This window comes from Meriones unguiculatus, chromosome 10 (genome assembly GCF_030254825.1).
Source record: "Meriones unguiculatus strain TT.TT164.6M chromosome 10, Bangor_MerUng_6.1, whole genome shotgun sequence".
NCBI classification, from domain to species: domain Eukaryota; kingdom Metazoa; phylum Chordata; class Mammalia; order Rodentia; family Muridae; genus Meriones; species Meriones unguiculatus.
Window position 1 is genome coordinate 56,033,071 of NC_083358.1, and position 18,212 is coordinate 56,051,282.

Consider the following 18,212-nt stretch of genomic DNA (forward strand, 5'->3'; position numbering starts at 1 on the left):
AAGAATCAATGAAACAAAAAGCTGGTTCTTTGAAAAATCAACAAGATAGACAAACCCTTAGCCATATAAACTAAAAAGCAGAGAAATCTATTCAAATTAGCAAAATCAGAAATGAAAAGGGTGACACTGAGGAAATTCAAACAACCATTAGGTCATACTACAAAAGCCTATATGCCACAAAATTTGAAAACTTAAACGAAATGGACAATTTTCTTGATAGATTCCATCTTCCAACACTAAGTCAAGATCAGGTAGAAAGACTGAATAGCCCTATAATCCCTAAGGAAATAGAAGCAGTCATTCACAGTCTCCCCTCCAAAAAAAGCCCTGGGCCAGATGGCTTCAGCATGGAATTCTGCCAGACCTTCAAAGAAGTGTTAACACCAATTCTCCTCAAACTATTCCACAAAATAGAAACAGAAGGTACATTACCAAACTCATTCTATGAAGCGACAGTCACCCTGATACCTAAACCACACAAAGACCCAACAAAAAAAAGAGAACTTCAGACCTATCTCTCTTATGAACATTGATGCAAAAATACTCAATAAAATACTTGCAAACCGAATCCAAGAACACATCAAAGATATCCATTATGACCAACTAGGCTTCATCCCAGGGATGCAAGGGTGGTTCAACATATGGAAATTCATCAATATAATCCACCACATAAACAAACTGAAGGAGAAAAACCACATGATCATCTCCTTAGGTGCTAAAAAACATTTGACAAAGTCCAACACCCATTCATGTTTAAATTCTTGGAGAGATCAGGGATACAAGGCACATATCTAAACATAGTAAAGGTGATATACACCAAGCCTATAGCCAACATCAAACTCAATGGAGAGAAACTTAAATCAATCCCACTGAAATCAGGGACAAGACAAAGCTGCCCACTCTCTCCATACCTCTTCAACATAGTACTTGAAGTCCTAGCCAGAGTAATAAGACAACTAAAGGAGATCACGGGGATACAAATCTGAAAGGAAGAGGTCAAAGTGTCACTATTTGCAGATTATATGATAGTATATATGAGCGACCCCTAAAATTCAACCAGAGAACTCCTCCAGCTGATAAACATCTTCAGCAAAGTGGCAGGATACAAAATCAACTAAAAAAAAAAAATCAGAAGCCCTCCTGTATACCAAAGACAAAAGGGCTGAGAAAGAAATTAGGGAAACAACAGCCTTCACTATAGCCACTAATAACATAAAGTACCTTGGGGTAACACTAACCAAGCAAGTGAAAGACCTGTTTGAGAAAAACTTCAAGTCTCTGAAGAAAGAAATTGAAGAAGATATCAGAAGATAGAAAGATCTCCCGTGCTCATAGATTGGTAGGATTAACATTGTGAAAATGGCCATCCTGCCAAAAGCAATCTACAGATTCAATGCAATTCCCATCAAAATACTAACTCAATTCTTTACAGACCTTGAAAAAAAGATTCTCAGCTTCATATGGAGAAACAAAACACCCAGAATCTCCAAAACAATCCTGTACAACAACAGATCTACTGGATGTATCTCCATTCCTGATATCAAGCTGTACTACAGAGCAATAGTAATAAAAACTGCATGGTATTGGCATAAAAACAGAAAGGAGGATCAATGTAACCTCATAGAAGACCCAGAAATAAACCCACACAACTATGAATACTCGATATTCAACAAAGAAGCCAATTCCATTCAATGGAAAAAAGACAGCATCTTCAACAAATGGTGCTGGTCCAACTGCATGTCTACATGCAGAAAAATGAGAATAGATCCATATTTATCACCCTGCACAAATCTAAAGTCCAAGTGGATCAAAGACCTCAACATAAAACCAGATACTCTAAACCAGTTAGAAGAAAAAGTGGGGAACAGCCTAGAACTCATTGGCACAGGAGACAACTTCCTGAACAGAACAACAACAGCACAGGCTCTAAGAGCAACAATCAATAAATGGGATGTCATGAAACTGAAAAGCTTCTGTAAAGCAAAGGACACCATCATCAAAAAAAAAAAAAAAAAATGACTGCCTACAGATTGGGAAAGAATCTTCACTAACCCTTTATCTGACAGAGGACTAATATCCAGTATACACAAAGAACTAAAGAAGCTGAAAAGCAGCAAATCAAGTAATCCAATTAAAAAATGGGAAACAGAACTAAACAAAGAATTCTCAACAGAGGAATATCGAATGGCAGAGAAACACTTAAAGAAATGCTCAACCTCATTAGCCATCCGGGAAATGCAAATCAAAATAACCCTAAGATTTCACCTCACACCCATCAGAATGGCCAAGATCAAAAACTCAAGTGACAACACATGCTGGAGAGGTTGTGGAGCATTCTCCACTGCTGGTGGGAATGTAAACTGGTACAACCACTCTGGAAATCTATGTGGTGCTTTCTAAGACTATTAGGAATAGTGCTTCCTCAAGACCCAGCTATACTACTGCTAGGTATATAGCCAAACTTTGCTCAAGTACACAAAAGGGATACTTGCTCAACCATGTTTATAGCAGCTTTATTTGTAATAGCCAGAACCTGGAAACAACCCAGATGTCTATCAACGGAGGAATAGGTACAGAAATTGTGGTATTTTTACCAAATGGAATACTACTCAGCAATCAAAAAGGAGGAAATCATGAAATTTGCAGGCAAATGGTGGGATCTAGAAAAGATCATTCTGAGTGAAATATCCCAGAAGGAGAAAGACACACATGGTATATACTCACTTATATAGACCTATAAGATATGATAAACATAATGAAATCTATACACCTAAAAAAGATAATCAAGAGAGCAGACACGGGCGAAGATGATCAATCCTCATTTAGAAAGACAGATGTGCATTGAACATATGACAGGAGTCTACTGAAGGCATCTGAAAGACTCTTACTAGCAGTGTTTTCAAAGCAGATACAAAGACTCATAACCAAACCTTCAGCAGAGTACAGGGAATCATATGAAAGAAGGGGAGTTAGTCTCATGGGGAAAGGATAGGAGCTCCACAAGGACCAAATATATCTGGGCACAGGGTCTTTTCTGAGACTGACATTCAACCAAGGACAATGTATGGATATAACCTAGAACCTCCGCTCAGATATAGCCTGTGGTAGCTCAGTAACCAATTGGTTTCCCAAAGTGAGGGGAACAAGGACTATTTCTAACAGGAACTCAATGGTAGGCTCTTTGACCTCCTCACCCCCCCAAGGGAGGAGCAGTCCTGCTAGGCCACAGAGAAGGACTTTGCAGCCAGTTCTGAAGATACCTGATAAAACAGGATCAGATGAATGGGGAGGAGGTCCCTCTCTATCAGTGGACTTGGAAAGGGGCACAGTGGAGATGAGGGAGGGAGGGTGGGATTGGGAGGAAATGAGGGAGCGGGATACAGCTGGAATACAGAGTTAATAAAATGTAATTGATAAGAAAAAAATAAAGTTAAAAAAATGATATGGTACACACTGTCTCAAGAGTAGACACCAGTTTTCAATAGGCTTGATTTTATCTATTACACAATTTTAACTTGTAAACACCTCTCAGAAAATACTTTTTTCTTATCTTCCTGAATATCAATTAGGTGAAGATAGATTATAAACTTGGCTAATTAAATCATCTCATAACTGGTTATTCCAAATACTATGGCAGAATAAGAAGACACCTTAAGACACTTTAACATTTTTATGATCCTTTAAAATTCTGTAGGTTAGATATTCAGATGGACACGCAATGGAAATGGTCTTTTACTGTCTGAAAGCATTGGAGGCATAGTTTGGAAGATTGAAAAGATAAAGTAAAAGTGTATTCAGTGCAGTGTGTTAGTGAGGTTTGAACTTCTAAGCACTGAAAGAGCATTTCCAAAATTGTCCTTTACCTACATGGTCTGGGATGATCTGAAACCTGTGTTCAGCTGTATCATTAATCACAGCATCTTCATGTGATTATGTAGGTACCGAAATTCAACATCTGTCGATTAAAAATGTTAGAAGACCAGTGCAGCACCTTCAAGGTTACATTTGTTCAAGATTTAAAAATTATATGGCGTAAATTATTTTTCATTATATTATAAATGGGTCACTGGAATCACTCAAAATCTGAAGGAGAGCAATTAGGCTGTATGTTTTTATGAGGAAGTAACAAGGTCACATTACAGAGAAAATGTGAGAAGAACAATACAATTGAGGCCATTTTTATCAGTATTGTCTTAATTACCACTTCCACAGGGGGATGATACTATTAATATCTTTAACTAATAGCTTTTCCTTTACACTTCTCAAAACTACAATTTTGTTTGGCCTTAAATCTTCAATATCAGTCCCCTAGGGAACGAAGATGGCTGGTGGAAGCTAGTGTGCACCTTATCTGAGGCACAAAGGACCTGCAACACTGAAATTGGTGGGTGAAAGGGCTGATCAACACAGAAAGGAGTTGTCTGGACTTCCAGGAAGAAAGAGACTAACCATGAACTGAGTCCACCTAGAATCAGGTCCCTGGCATACTCCTCTGGGAGGAGACACCCTGGGAGGTGATCCCTTGGCACTTCCCCATATCCAACTCCCTACTCCTTCTTTGGAGGAGGCAGGAGGCAGCCAGCAGACTCCACCACAGACAATACTGTCTGTGCCCCAGCCCCAGTTACAGCAGCAGCTTCCAACAAAAACCCCCGAGATCTGAGGCTGAGAAAAACCAATCCTTTCAGGCACTCCCCCAAGAATGCCGCCATAACCCTGCCCTGGCAGAGCAGAAGAATAGAGAGGCACACAGCGGGTTCACAGCACCCAGACCCCAGTGTTGCCGGCAGCTCCTAGCAAACAATCCTCAGCTGGAGATCTGGGACTGCCATCACTCAACATGAACTGACACTCTCCCGGGTCCAGCTGAAATAAGGTCTAGCACCAAGTTCTAGCACTAGTGGCCCCTGGCAGAGAAACCCTGGCTCAGGATCAGGGATGGAAAATTCCCAACCGCTCCTGGCACTCCCCTGAGAACGCCGACATAAGCTTGCCCTAGCAGAGGGGAAGGCTAGAGAGGTGGCCTGCGGATGCTGCCACAGGCCACGGCACCTCAGCTCCAGCACACCCAGCGGTCCCTGGCAGAGAAACGACAGTTCTGAATGTGAGGACACTCAACCATTCTGGCACTCCTCCCCAGGAACCGGCCGACATAAGTGCTAGCTCTGGGCAGCTTCTGACAGAGAGATCCGAGCCTTGGATCTGGGACTCAGGACACTCAACCCAGCTCTTTCTGATGCTACCCTGGGACCAGCCAACATAAACCTTCCCTGGCAGAGGGTAAGGTCAGAGAGGCGACACACAGTGCAGGCAGACACCAAGTCCTGCTGATACAATGCCACTGAGCTGACTGTTAGCCTACACCCACATTTTCCGTAGCAGGATCAAATCAGAGAGTAGAGAGCAAGGGGAACCCCTATGCATTCCAACTGGTCCTGCAAGGGAGTAAGTCTGCCTTCTAGGGAGTGTCTGCCCCAGCCCCAGGATCTCTCTACTCATCCACCAGACACACTAAACCTGTTAGAAGAAAAATTGGGTAAGACATTGGAACTCATTGACACAGGAGACAACTTCCTAAACAGAACACCAACAGCATAGGCTCTAAGAGCAACAATTGATAAATGGGACCTCATGAAACTCAAAAGCTGTAAAGCAAAGGACGTAGGCATCAAAACAAAACGACAGCTTACAGATTGAGAAAGAATCTTCACCAACCCTTTATCTGACAGAGGACTAATAGCCAGTATATATAAAGAATTAAAGAAGTTAAAAAACAGCAAATCAAGCAATCTGATTAAAAAATGGGGTACAGAGCTAAACAGATAATTCTCAGTAGGGGAATACAGAATGGCAGAGAAACACTTAAAGAAATGCTCAACGTCCTTAGCCATCAGAGAGATGCAAATAAAAACGACCCTGACATTTCACCTGACACCCACCAGAATGGCTAAGAGCAAAACTCAAGTGACAACACATGCTGGAGAGGTTGTGGAGAAAGGGGAACCCTCCTCTATTGCTGGTGGGGATGCAAACTTGTACAACCTCTTTGGAAATCAATCTGGTGCTTTCTCAGACAATTAGGAATAGTGCTTCCTCAAGATCCAGCTATACCACTCCTTGGCATATATCCAAAAGATACTCAAGTACACAACAAGGATATTTGCTCAACCATATTTGTAGCAGCTTTATTCATAATAGGCAGAACCTGGAAACAACCTAGATGTCCCTCAACAGAGGAATGGATACAGAAATTGTGGTACTTTTACACAATGGAATACTACTCAGCAATTAAAAACGAAGAAATTATGAAATTTTCAGGCAAATGGTGGGATCTAGAAACGATAATCCTGAGTGAGGTATCCCAAAAGCAGAAAGACACACATGATATATACTCACTTATAAAGACCTATAAGATAAGATAAATGTACTGAAGTCTATACCCCTAAAGAAGATAAAGAAGAAAGAGGACCAAGGGTAGGATGATCAATCCTCACTTAGAAAGACAGATGACATGGACATTGGGTATATGAGCAAAAAAGTAACAGGACAGGATCCTACCACAGAGGACCTCTGAAAGACTCATCCTAGCAGTGTTTCAAAGCAGATATTAAGACTCATAACCAAACCTCCTGCAGAGTGCAACGAATCATAAAAAAAAGAATGGGGGAGTTAATATGACCTGGAGAGGACAGGAGCTCCACAAGCACCAAATATATCTGAGTCCAGGGGTCTTTTATGAGACTGTTTCTCCAAACAAGGACCATGTATGGATGTAACCTAGAACCTCTGCTCACATGTAGCCCTTGGTATCTCAGTATCCAAGTGGGTACCCTAATAAGAGGGACAGGGATTGTTTCTGACATGAACTCAATGGTGGGCTCTTTGACCTCCCCCCCCGAGGGAGGAGCAACTCTGCTAGGCCACAGAGGAGGACATTGCAGCCAATCCTGAAGATACCTGATAAACCAGTGTCAGATGAAAAGGGAGGAGGTTCTCCCCTATCAGTGGACTTGGAAAGGGACAGGGAGAAGATGAGGGAGGGAGGGTAGGATTGGGATGGAAAGAGGGAGCAGGATACACCAGGGATACAAAGTTAACAAACTGTAGCTAAAATTAAAAGAATAAAAATTAAAAAATTCAATATCTATGTTCACCAATACAGTTGAATTTCATAGTGAACCAGAACTGACCAGCCCCACTGAAGACACATAGAAGCTACTTGTCTTGGACTATGTCATGTAGGGCTTGGATGTGGCTCTGAACCATTGACAAGGCTATGCAAATTCAATAGGTTCACAAAAAGGATTTGTGAACTTCCCTAGGAGATTCCTCTGTAGTTCCCTTTTAGTAGCTCAGCCTCTTGGTTTTACTTAGACTCTCTGACTTACCCCTTTCCAGACTCTCCAACAAAACAAACAATTAAAATGTTTACTTTTCGGCCTCCTGTTACCTCACTCCAAACATTAACTTACATGGAATTTGATATAAGGTATATTTCTTATAATAAACTGTATGTTCCCATAATGCTAGAAATTGCTTACTTCTGGATATAATACCCTTTGAACTTCATTCAGAGCTCCATGTACATTAGACCGAACATTATTGTTTAGATTAATGAATAAATATGTTGAGTTAGTTATGACTTATTATAAGCTAGTCAGGGTGATAAAACTTTTGGACAGGAATTATTAATTAATTTTATGTGTAGAGGACCAAAGCCAAGCAGCAGTATAATCATATATTACTCATGCTACTGGTTGTTTCTTCTTAACCTGATACAAATCTAGACATATCTAAGAAGAGGGACCTTCAGTTAGAATATGCTTCCATGAAATTGCCTGTAAACAAGATTTTAGGGCATTTTCTTTATAAATGATCCATATTGAAGGGCCCAGCCCAGTGTGGGAGGTGCCACCTCTGGGACTGTTGTTGTGGGGTGTTTAAGAATGCAAACTGAACAAGATGTGAAAAACAATTCGGTAAGCAGAGTTTCTCTATAGACTTTTCTTCAGATACTGCCTCCAAGTTCCTTTTTGAGTTCTTATCTTGATTCCCTGCAGGAATAGACTGTGACCTGAGTGTTTCAAGATAAAATAAGCCATTCCCTCCCAAAAATTTTTTTTAGGTTATGAAGTTTTATCACAGCCATAGAAACCTAACTAAGGCATTAATGAATGTCATGCATATGTTTATTTATTACAAAAATAGAAGAATGTGGAGGAAAAAATATAATAACTAATTCAGTAGCAGTATATTGTGCCCTCCTGAAATAATTAACAAAGAGCAACACATCATTCCTTCTTGCATTACTGTCTATGGTTAGATAAATCTAATATCAGAAAATGTTAGACAGACCTGTAAAAGCATATTCTTTGGAAGTATCCAGGTCTATAAATTTGAGGAAAGACAAAGCAACCCTTGCTAAATTAAAGATGAAAAAAAATGGTAAACAAAATGGATGAGCTTTATTGGGTTTATTTACTGAAGGTCATGACTGTAGTAACTGAGAAGTTTGAGTTAAGTCTGAACATTTATTGGTAATCACACATATGGTTGCTGTTTCATTCTATTTGAGTTACTGTTGTGTAGAACAGAATACCTTTTGTTAAAAAACACATGAATGTATTTTGGAGTAGTCTGGTATCATAACAAATATGATATTTTTAATATGTGGGGATAATATTGAATGATAAGTGAGACTTCTTGTTTTTATGTGTGTACATTCATACATAAGCTATCATGTGTGAGTATAGGTGTGTCATACTAAACTTGTGAAGGTCAAAGGACACTGTCAAGTCTTGGGTCTAGTCTTCTGCTTTGTTTGTATAAAGTATCTTGTTTAATCTGCAGTGTGTTCCCTGATAACAGGCCAATGATTTTCCAGGGATTCCTCTTGCTTCCCATGTCTTTGTGGGGAGTGTCGAGATAATCCTTATTGATGTCCATAGACAATGGCGAATAAGGCATCAGCAACTCCTATTGCTCTACAAATGACCCTGATGCACTGCACACAGTGTTGATCTACTAGGGACTCCTAGCACACTAGTGAGGTTCCAAAATGGATCTCAGGCTAGAGGGGTGACTGCTTTCCCTTTCTTAATGGAAGTCTCCTGAGGTGACCTTGACCCCCAACAGTTATCCTCAGAGGTCTGTGGTCTTTTTGAGGTTTTTGTTTGTTTGTTTGTTTTGTTTTTTGCTTTTGTTTTTCTTAAAGTCCACTTCATCCTCTTCCTTGGCAACTCCACAAAGGTGGAGAAGATGTCAGCCTCATGTTTCTCCAGAACATATCACTAAAACCTAAGCAAAATGTCATATAGACCTAGATCCTTCATAACCTATTAAAATTAATTGTAAGAGAATCCCAAAATTTGGGTAAAGTCTTCATTCACCATTAATCTAATTATGGAGTTTTGTTGCAACAACCTGATTGAGTGTTATTGGTGCTTCAGACTAGCATGGGATGCTCTGATTAGCACTTCACTCATATGAAGGCTGCTGCACCACACAATGAGGTTAAATCTGCACTTGAGTCTGGTCTCTCATAGGACAGTTATGCCAGGCCCCTATCTACAAGTATAGCAAAGCATCAACACTATTGTCAGGAGTTGGCCTTCTCCCATGGACTGGATCGCAGGTTGAGCCGTTTATTGTTTAGTCCTTCCCTCAATCTCTGCTCCAACGTTATTGCTGTATATCTTGTAGGCAGGACAAATTTTGGGTTGAAGGTTTTGTTGGCAGGTTGGTGTCCCTTTCCCTCCATACAAAACAATCAAGCTATTTTTAGACAACTTGATGAATAGAAAAGATTATCCTGAGTGAGGTAACCCAGACTCAGAAAGACACACATGGTATATACTCACTTATAAGTGGATGTTAGCCATAGAGTAGAGAATAACTATACTATAAGCCACAGACCCAAAGTAGCTGAGTAACAAAGAGAGCCCAAGGTAGGATGCTTGAAACTCACTCAGAAGGAAGATAGAATAGACAGCAGAAGTGGATGAAGAGAGAGAACTGAGTGGGAGAGACAGTGGGAAGGGTAATGAGGGCAAGAATCAGGTAGGGGAGAGCAGGAGCAGGCAGTGAGAGGGCTAGAATAGAGAAGGTAACCCTACCAAGGGCCGTCTCTGAGACAAGCCAGAGACCTGCAAGAGGGCATGCTACTGGGAAGATATGCGGGTCACTCCATGTCCCTAGCAGAAGGGACATGGAAACGGAAGTAGCCACCATCTGCGATGCTCTTTTCTGTATGTTCTCCTGAAAGTTGGCTGTATCCTATCTCATTCATGTTTGTCTCTCAATTATATGTCAGTAAAGGTGTGTAGTAAAGGTGTGTCTATAATCCAGCCAGAGGAATTAAAGATGTGTATTAAGGACACATCCGGATCACACAGACCTGTGTCTTTGAATGTGATCAATTGCTTAATTGCTTGAGTAGCCATATTGTTGGATTAAAATTCCTTTATACTTCATAATTATGTTAATGGTGAATGAAGACTTTACCCAAATTTTGCCATTGGAATTCTCTTAGAATTAATTTTAATAGTTTATGAAGGTTCTAGTTCCATGTGGCATTTTGCTTAAGCTTAAGTGATATGTTCTGGGGAAACATGAGGATGACATCTTCTCCACCTTTGTGGAGCTGGAAGAGAGATTCTGTTGCTAAGGAGGGAGATGAAATGTACTTTCAGAAGAAACTCAAAAAGACAGCAGTCCTCAGAGGATAACTGTTGGCAGTCTGCTGTCTTCTCCCTTCATTTCTTTAAGTCTCAGTGAGCCCCTGAGCCATCCTCCTGGATTTTGTTAAATAGCTCTTTATTGTTCAAATCCTGTTTCTTCCTTATATTTTTTTCTACTTTTTTTTCCTTAAATATCTATAGATAATAATGTTAAACAATCATTACAGTGAAATGTTCCAAAGGGAACAGAAAGGAAGAATGTTAGTTTAGACCTTAAAGGTGGAAGGTTTCTTTTTCTCTTACTTGAGAATCTCTATGGATAGTTACTCCCCAAATTTTAATGAAGTCTCCACAAAAGAAGGCAACTATCCCTGACTCATGTAGCTCTACTTCCCCAGGGATTACCGCTGTTCCCTAAGAGGTTCCGTGCATGACTTTAACTACAGGAACAAGAAAGAAAGTCTAGGTCAGAAAGACCCAGAAAAGGCTCACAGAAATTCTATTCATTTGACAGAAAGTAGAAAGAAGGCTGCATCAAAGGGGAGCTGTTGACTCAATCTTGGTGGAAGATGCTGAACATTACAGAGTTTTTTAGTTTTTGTTTTTGTTTTTGCTTTGTTTGTTTGTTTTTCTAAAGTAGAAAAGGAGCAGCAGATGGCAGGAGCATTCACAATCCATGCCAAGGTAGCCATACTGGAATATTGTAGAGCTGCTATATCTCTCAATCTGGTTTTCAGAAAGGATGATGTGGAGAAAGAAAGTCTTGACAGAATGCTCAATGAAGGTTGGAAGAGGGTAGGCTCAAGAAAAAAAAAAGTAGTTTTTTTTTATTTTGTTTCCTTTTGTTTTGTTTTTTAAATGGAAAAGTGATATAATGTGAATAAGAAAGAAGGTAGAATTTCTGGTGGGAAAGGTATCTCTTATATACCATGAGGAAATTATAAAATTATTTGAAAAATGAAGAGTGAACTTTAAAAATATTTGTATTTCCTGAAAAAAAACATGATGTTTAATGTTATAGCACAGAGTATTAATTAATCTTGGTGTTTTGTCAGTAATGAAATTAGGTTACCAGAAACATGACTAGAAGACTAGAAGAGTCAGTCAGAGTGAACTGGAGGCTAGTAGCCTAGAGGAAGAGGTCAAAGAGATAAACACCATGCTCCTCATTTCCAGGAGAACACGGTAATCTAAACTCTACCTCAGTTGTCCACCTTCCTCTGCCTGACATATTTCTTAAAGGAAAGCTTCCTGCAGTGATGGTGCTCCCTCCATTCTTCACATCTTAGCTCTCATCCTTCATCTGCAAATCTAAATTCGTCTCTATCAAGAAAATTCTGTACTTAGTGTTGAAGTTACTTTCTCATTGCTAATAAAAAGCAACTCAAGAGAAAAGAGGCTAATTTTAACTTAAAATTCCAGAGATAGATACACTCCATCATGGCAGGGAAGGTGGAAGGCAGCAGATTTGGTGGTGGGAGCAGGATGCTGGCTGGTCATGTAGCTGCACACTGAGAAAGCCAACAAGGAATAGACCCTGGGCCTCAGCTCCAAAGTCCCAGGCCTTTCCTCCAGGCACACACTTCTTCCAGAAGGGCTCTACCTCTTAATTCTTATTCAGCCTTCTAAGACAGTTCCACCAGCTGGGGAGCACCTCTCCAAATGATCTCGTCAGCAACATCTCACACAGAGAAGACAAAAATGTATTTAGAGGAGTGTAAAGACAATAATGAAGCAAACTTTAAGTTGTTAGCATCGAACATAGTCAACACAACCATTTAACAAACTCACATAATTCTCTTCCTTCCCCATGTCTGATCCCAGACCCCCCCCAAAAAAAAAAGAAATTAACTAGAGAAATGCCTTCTTTAATATCAGAGACTGGACATTCCTGTCACCATTTCATTCATCCAATAGACCTTCTTCCAATTCTCTGACACATTTTTTGTATGTATCAGTTTTTGTTACTAGGATAAAATAGGTGATCAAGCAGGCTAGAAATTCTTCATTTATACCCATCTTTTTTTCATAAATGTTGTTCCCCTTTTAATAGTTGAATAAGAAGGACCTAGTAAATGAAAGAGGTTCCCAGTAGTAATTAAGAATCCTAAGTAAAATCTGAAACCAGTGGTTCACTAATTTATACACATATATGTATATATATATATAATTCCTTGAAAGTTTATAATGTACAAGCAGTCATCTTACTTATGATTCTTCATAATTATAAGTAAAAGACATCGACAGCACTAAAGAGACTTCAGATATATCTCAGCCATATGGGGAAAATAATGTTTTGAAAATGAGCCAAAAATCATAATATACATTCATGCTTATGGTAGAAATGCATGTTAAATATGTTTTCATAAATCCCAAGTTCTTTCAGTTTGAGAGACAAAGGCAGAGTGATTGGCGATGAGTGATTATCTCATATGTGGCTTTAGTTTTTGGAAAACTAGCTAATCAATTGAAAGTTATATTCCGGGCTTCAGAAATTTCTCAGTAGGGAAGATATACTAAAAGTAGAGGTGAGGACTGAAGAGTTGGCTCATCAATTAGTAACAGCATGTACTTCTCTTCCAGAGGCTCTGAGTTCAGTTCTGAGCACCCAGCACCAGGTGGCTCACAACTGCCTGTGACTCTAGCTCTGGGGACTTCTCACTCTGATGGCCTCTGTGAGTACTTTCACACAGGTAGCATACATCCATACAGAAACACACATTCACAGAAGCAAAAATAAAATTAAGGCTTTTTTGAAAAATGTGCTGCAAGAAATTGCCGTCAAAGCTGGATTTTCATTCTAATTTTGCTGAGAACTATGAACTCTTATCTGACCCTTAGCTACAGTAATTTATGGGATCCATATGAGTTGCATCTTCTTCCTCTTCTTAAGACACTAGCTGAGCTAATATTTTCCTTAATTTTTATAAATGTGTTGTAATTATACCATAGTGGTGATAAACTATCTGAACCTGTCATATTAAGGGTGGAAATACTTGTTTTGGCTTGAGGTTTTAGGACCCCGTCATTTGGCGCCATCTGTTTACAGTGTCTGTATGAAGTATCACTTCACAACAGATCTCATCATGTGCCTCTACCCACTTGCCTTCTTCTCTAAGATACAGACAATCCTTTTCTGGCTAGGTTCAACCCTTCTTTATTATGTGCAATCCTCCATTTCTTTCAAAAGTAAAGCTCTTTTTCCTGCTCTTTACAGGAATGTATGTCTTTGAATCTCAGAAACCAAAAAGAAACTTGTCAATAAAATGAGGGCAGACTTAGGAAGGATTGGAAAGCAGAATTAAGGAAGAATCAAGAATTAAAGAGAGGAGAACATAATATTTTCAACAGGTTATTCACTTGGTACGTTTTTGTACTCTTACTTCACAGAGTAACAATTACACAATAAGATGTTTCCTTTTCTCTTAGAATGAGAGATCCTTAAGGGCAAAAAGAGAGATCATTGATTTATGACTTTATTTCCATTTCCTGGCAGTTTTCAGAGCAGTCATCCAATAAATGCATCTGAATAAATGAAAAATGAATGCATGACTTAAAAACATAAAATAAAATATGTACACAATTTTTATCCAATTTAATATGAAAGCATACAAGCCCAACAAAAGATATCCAGATTGCAAATATCTAGCCAGATAGAGATGTTCAGAAGAGAATTACAGATAGTTTTGTCAGGTAACAGAATGGAAACTATAAAGAAATATTGATCAGAAATGCTATCTTTCTACTAATATACTTTTGAACATAATCAAGACATTTGATCTACTTTACTATACATTTCCCATTCCATTTTCAAGTATGAATCATATTATTAAATGCAAACATTTTTTCTTAGATGCCAATCACATGCAGAATATGCTCTGAAAGTTATAACTCTGCCTCAGTTGTTTTTTGATATCTGCTGGAGGATGTTCACATTAAGATAAATGGATTGTCATGTTTCAAGAACTGTTTAGCTTCACTTCTAGGGGACCATCTGTCCTCTGATGAATGGCTCTGTGTATAAGATTGGGCATGCTGATCTAGCTCTTTTTAAAATAAATGCCATCGCTAATTATTTTTTTAAGACTATGATTCTTAACCCCTGTGCCTTCTATGGGCTTTTCTGAAGATAACTATATAAAAAGGGTTTATGCTCACTTAATGGTTTCTTTGAGGGTGCAAATGCATTCATCATGAATTACAGGAAAAAAGTGAAAGGTTAGATTTCATGTGTTCTGGGCTGAATCACGTGCTTCCCTTCTCAGAACCAACTCTAATGGAGTGCACAGTTTGAAGCACACATGCTGGATACTCGGGGGGGGGCAGGGAGGGGTAAAAAAGGCCATTTAAAAATTTTTCTCCTTGAATAAATTTACTTATCATAGAATGGGAGGATGTCATAGTTCAGTCACCGACACCTTTTTTGAACTGGCACTCGGCAACATGTGGAAAAGGACTACAATAAAAATAAAAATAATGCATCACATACAGTTCCATGTAATGATCCTTATGATTGGTTGAATTGGAGAGTAGTAATTAATTTGAGGCTATGAACATATATACACATCAATCAGACTGTAGCCAAAATTTTAAAGTCAATGATAGTATTTATTAAACGTACACAATTGAGTTCTATAGTTAGAAACCATAAGGGACTTGTAGTAACACACACATAAAATATTCAGTTTTAACTTAACAAAATTGTATTCATAATACAAACAGGATGTTTTCTCAGTTTGAAACAATGGTCCTCTTATATAAAGCATCCTTCTGCAGCATTTTTATGACTTTACACATTGCTCTATATTCTGTTAATATATCCTATGACTGTAGCCACCTAGATTAATAGTTTTTGAATAATACATAAAACTCTTATCAATGAAATATGTCAGTATAAAGTTGGGATATTCATGGATTTTTGAGCAATGTTGCAATTTTTATTTTATAGTATAGTCCTACATTTGAGGGACTGTGTTTGAAATGAGAGAAGGGTCTAAATAAACTTAATCTTATGAACACTAATTGTTAATTCCAGAAAAACTACAAATATGTTCACTTTATAGAGTTTATTGGTAATGTTTACATCCACAAGATCTTCTCCATAACTTGGCTAGTAGGAAATAGCAGGTCCCTAGTACACTGATCATTGTCTGTCTGGAGACATCAACCAAAATAGTAAAGTGTACATGTTTATGGAGAGTAAAGTTTGTCCTTGTGAATAGATTTCTAATAGAGTTTGGTATCTAATTCTTTTTTTTTTCCAATGCAGTTTATTCAGGAACCTTGCACAATCATCAGACTATGGGGAAAGCCAGCCCACAGCTTATATAGCCTCTGGGTAGCCAACCCCAGCGTGCCACGTGGGCAATGCAGATAGGTCCACATACATGGAAGCAAGCCAGATCCTCAGCCGTAGCCAAATGTGGAGTTGTTTGTGACAGAGAGCACTCACCATCGGGAAGGTGGAAGGCGGAAACCAGCTCCATCTTTAAGGCGCAGCATTCCACAGCTCTCTACAGTTCCCCCTTTTTGTTTTAGGCGCATCAGGCAAGAGTAGAGGTCTGATCTCTGATTCTTAATAAATGTTGAGAAAAAGAAATAACAATTCATTGCTTCATTTCTGTCTACATGACTATGGCTTTCCCTCTGCTTTCAGTGGGAAACTGTAGAGTTTCAAGACTCATGGTAAACAGAATCTGCCACACAAAATACAAATGCTGCTTTAGGAAGAATGAAAGAGATTTTAAGACATAAAAATTTTTGTGTGGAATATTTTTCAAGCTTCCATGAATATTAATATCTTATCTCATTTACAAATTTAATTGCTTAGAGTTTTTGGTATTTAGAAAAATATTCTAGTTAAGTAAAGTAGAAAGTTTATTGACAGATTGATCTGTAGTATCAAAAGAAGTAAGTATTGAAGAAGTAGACCTTATAAAAGTTAGAAGCCAATCTAGGTTATAGGAACAGTAAAAACATCACTCCTACTCATTCAGACTTGGAGCTATCATTTGTAAAAATGATTTGTAATCATACTAGGAAACTCCTCTGACTCTGGAGAAAAGCTGAACTCTTCATTAGCACTCTGAAAACAACTCCTCTTGCTTTTTCATGGCTAAATCACGTTGTATTATACTCTTTAGAACAACTCTGATTTCTCCACATTACTCTCTTCCTTTAGTATTCAAATCTTCCAAAAAGAAATAACTTTTGTTTGCCTCTCTGTCATTAGCTACCACTTTCTTATTTTCTTTCATATCAGCATTACCTAAATATCCTGTTGATGGGAACCAGCCCCAATTCTGTGTATTATATTTTCTGCTAAATATCAACCATTGTCTCAGGACACAGCACCACAGAAATTACCTTTATCAGAAAGTTCAATGACTCTTTTCTCTGATTTACCTTCCATGGCCTAGGAGGAGAATGTAGCATTAATATCAAAGCCTCAAGCATATCTTACCCACAGTAGCCACATCCTTATTTTCCTCTTAACTCTGACTTCTCAAGCTTTTTGGCTGACTTGTCTGGACTCAGAATTAGGCACAGACCACACTTCAAACACCAATTTCCCAACACAATCCAAATGCAAAGAGATCTTTTATTAAGCAAGATAAAGAGACAAGGTGGCTGAATCTAAATCAGTCAGGAACAGGAGCAAATAGCTTTCCAGGTGCTAATTTTAAGAGGAAAACAAGGAGGTCTGTGCTAGAAGGAGCTAGGGCATGTTGGTAAATTCTGATTGTGCATTTAGTCAAAATAATGAATTTTGAATGCTTGACCTCAACATTTTTATAATTGGACCTTGGTGATCAGTCTCAGGACTGAATTAGTGGCCAAATAAGGGAAAAGACCTTGGCGGCTAGCTTTAGGAACATAATCTAATGGTTTGTTTTGGGAAGCGGCTGAAGGGGTTGAATGGTTTAGCAAGGTGCTGTTATTGTCACCTCTCTGTTATGCATATGTTCTCACATAGGTCCTTACTTACTTCCATTTCATTTTGGTTCATCTAAATTCATTCATGTATAATATTTACTATAACAAAGAAACCCAGCTTCTCAGTGACTTTATAAAGTACTCAAAAGGTAGTTTTCCCAGCTGTATCACAGGTTCATGTTGCACGGCATATGTGATTTGTTCATGTGTAGGGCATTTGCTGTGCTCCAAGCAACTGCTCAAGGACACTTTCAGTCTTGTAGCTCAAAAAGTTACTGTGCCTGAATTCTTTCTCTGGATGCTTCAAGCTCTGACCCTTGCCACTTTCAAGAAAGAGATATTGCATAAGATTGTATATGATCTTATAATAGTCATGGCTAACACTTTTTGCATTGTCACTCCACATTATATGGGCCTTAACATCTATATTAAAATGTGGCCTGTTGTTATGCTTCATGATAGAGAACATGGATATTGCAGGTTAGTAGCACTTTCCTTAACCATGGATCAACCTGTTACCTAGCTCTAATTATGTAAGAATCGATTTGTATGTATTGCTGTTATCAGTTTAGTGATTATCCTTTTTTCACACTGTAA